This window comes from Capricornis sumatraensis, chromosome X (assembly GCF_032405125.1).
Source record: "Capricornis sumatraensis isolate serow.1 chromosome X, serow.2, whole genome shotgun sequence".
In the NCBI taxonomy this organism is placed as follows: domain Eukaryota; kingdom Metazoa; phylum Chordata; class Mammalia; order Artiodactyla; family Bovidae; genus Capricornis; species Capricornis sumatraensis.
The window spans coordinates 132,771,450-132,774,810 of NC_091092.1; the positions used below are offsets into that span (position 1 = coordinate 132,771,450).

At 38.3% G+C, this 3,361-nt stretch overlaps 1 non-coding gene across 1 annotated transcript; it reads left to right on the forward strand.

The window, feature by feature from the left end:
• Positions 1-269: 269 nt before the first annotated feature.
• On the forward strand, positions 270-342 carry TRNAS-GGA (transfer RNA serine (anticodon GGA)). Its single transcript has one exon. It is a non-coding gene; the product is annotated as a tRNA-Ser (tRNA).
• Positions 343-3,361: the final 3,019 nt, after the last annotated feature.

Consider the following 3,361-nt stretch of genomic DNA (forward strand, 5'->3'; position numbering starts at 1 on the left):
ATGTAACCTGAACAAACCCATCCCCTAAATCAGCAGTTTATTTTTCTCAGGGAAACTCTACCTGATCAGTAAAACTCTCCCTTACTTATGTAAGAAAGAAATTCAGGCTTTTTGTTTCAGAAATTGTGTGACAGTCTTATCCTTTGTCAGTTTTCCATTGTGTCTTGAATGTTTGCCCATGCCAGTATTACAGAGTACTATCTATATAGGATATATCATGAAAATAATAGTTAAGGAACATAAAGGTATAGCTGTGCTATATACGGGCTTTCCTGGTGGCTCAGAGGTTAAAGTGTCTGCCTGGAATGCAGGAGACCCGGGTTCGATCCCTGGGTCGGGAAGATACCCTGGAGAAGGAAATGGCAACCCACTCCAGTACTCTTGCCTGGAGAATCCCATGGAGGGAGGAGCCTGGTAGGCTACAGTCCATGGGGTCGCAAAGAGTCAGACACGACTGAGCGACTTCACTTTCACTTTCACTATGCTATATACACTATGCTGAGTCTTTTAGTTACTGAGCACAAATCAAAGTATGTTTTACACAGTCACCGGTTAAGAGAGGTGTTATATCTCTATAAGGGGATTGGATAAGTATTTCTTGTATTCAATTTTTAAATGCTCTGTTCTTATAGGTTTTTTTTTTTTAATTTTAGTTTAGAAAAGTCAAGTTTTTAAATTTCAAATATGGCCTTTGGGCCTAACTCAGCCTGAAAATGTGCTCTTACAAATACATAAACCAACATTTAGAAGTCTGGAAATTTCGCACTGAAGTCTAGATTTTGTTATATATATATATATATATCAGCATGGTATTCCAGGGCCTCCCCTGCTACCTAGCAGCACTGAGCATCAGGGAAGGGGAGGATCAGTTTCCCTTTATATCAACATTCTCCCTGTGTTGTTTTCCTTGTAATAGGGGCCTATTACTCTGCACAGAGCTCTCTGTTATTCAGTTATCTGTGTTGAGTGCATTAAAGCTTCGGCGGGTGAGCGTTCCAGTTCATTTACAGCCTTTAAAATGTGACCCCTTTGACTAATAAAAACAATCCAGGTGACAAACCCTTTCCTAGTCAGCTCGTGTTATAGATCCTTTTCCCTTACTGGTGTTGCATCTTCATTTCAAATTCTTTCAAGTCATACATTTAGGTGTTTGTATATCAGTGTTTTGGAGGCTTCTGTCTTGTCATTTCTTCCATTAATAGCAAATTTTCTTCCATAAAAATGACAACAACAATTTTATCCCCTCATTGAGCTGCTGTGATACATTGTGAAAATGGCTACAATTGTTCTACTTCTATCCCTGATCTAGGGGAGTGCTCTCCCTCACTGACTCCAGGCTGGCCTCATGACTTCCTTAATTCATCCTTGTCACCCCAGCCTGCGTTCAGCCAACTTCCAGACACATGAAAGAGGACATCCTAGGCCATCCAGCCCCAGCCAAGGTGGCCCAAACCAGAAGAATTGTTTAGCTGTCTTGCTGAGTTGTGGGAAATGATAGATTTTTCTTCTAATAAATTTTTGTTTTAAGCTTCTAAGTTTAAGGATGGTTTATTATATAGCAGAAACTAACTTGTACAATCTAAGTCAAAGAATGTTCTATTACCAAAAAGACCTACATTTTTCAAAAATGTCTGTATCATAGAAGAAAAGAAAGACTGAAGAACTGCTCCAGATTGGAGAAGAGTAAAGATGCATGAAAATTAAATGTAACACGTCATACTGGATTAAGTCTTGGATTGGGTGGGGGAAATGTTCTAAAAGACATTGATGGGGACAATTGAAAAAATTGGAATATGGGCAATAGAATAGATAATTGTGACAGTATCAATCTTAAAGTTGGTAATTATATTGTGACTGTAAGAAAATATCTTTGCTCTTAGGAAATAAACACTGAAGTGTAATGAGGTAAAGTGACGTGATTTATGCAACCTACTCTCAGAGATAAATAGCAATAATTATATTTTCTCTTAAAGAATAATAATAATGTGTATGAGAAAGAGAGAAAGGAGGGAGGGAGGAAGAGAGAGGGAGAGAAGGAGGAGGAAAGTGGGAGGAAGAGAGAATTCTAAAGCAGTTGGAGCAAATGTTAAAAATTGATCAGCCTGGATAAAGTTATATAAAGGTTTTTAATACTATTCTTGTATCTTTAAGTTAAAAAATATTTTTAAAAAGGAGAAAGGAAAAACTTAACAATTGAAGAAATAAAATATTAACTGATGTAACTTTCTTCAGAAACACCTAACAACATTATCTCAATACATTTGTTGTAGGCCAAAGGCAAGATAGGTATTTATATAGACATCAGATCTAGGGGCTTATGATTGAAATGGGAAATGGAGGATGCTAGAATCTTGTTCATTTTATGCTCAAGACATGTGGAGGTCAATAGAAGCTCTTTAAGAGGTAGTGAAGAGGCTGAGGGAGAGGGGGCGGAACATGTGGATTTTTGTCTTCTTTCTGCCACAAATATCTAAGTTTTAAAGCAAGTTATTCAACTTTCTTGGCCTCAGTTTTCTTTGTAGATTACATGGGAAAGTAATCTCTCAAGGGTCCTACTAATGCTAACATTTACAAAATACTTATAAAATGAAGCCAAATGTGTTGATCAGTGACTTCAAATGTTGTAATCTCAGTGACCCTTTGTTACTATGAAATAACTACACAAACCATGTATTTATGATTGTAGATAGGTGCCTCATTACGTATATAGAAGTATAGTGGGCATGGGCTTGCGTTATTGCGTGGTTCCCCCTGTAGAAGCTAGGCTGTCTGGGGTGATATTAGCAGAGAATGACTTTTACATGATCATGATGTTGGAGGGCCTCATTGGTGATCAGGGTAAGTGATATAGATTGCAAGGACTGGCATTAGCCAGTATCAACACCTTCTCCTCCCTCTCAGTAAACACACATACATATAACCCTAGCTCCCCAAAATGACACAAGAGAGAAGAATCACAATGACAGAAATGACAGGGTGGCATATGGAACAGAAAGACACATTATAATCTGGAAGACATGTAGTGGAGTGCCCATAGGAGAGATTGTATTTTTAGCAGCATTAAAACTTAGCCCAAATAAGAATACCAATGTCACTGTGTAACAGTGTCTTGGACCCTTTTGTTCTTGTCAGGGATTTGGGATACATAACACAAAATGGCATTTTTTTAGAAAAGTGGTAGATATCTCTGGTTCTTGGTACTCTGCAGCCTTATTATACATCCTAACCATCTCACCTCCCTCTTCATGGCTTGCTTTCACATTCTCTCCTCCTGATCCTTTTTGCACGCCATCCCTCTTCAAAGGTTGGTGGCACTCAGGAGCAATATTTAAACACTTTGAGAGTCTCTCAAGGGAAGGAT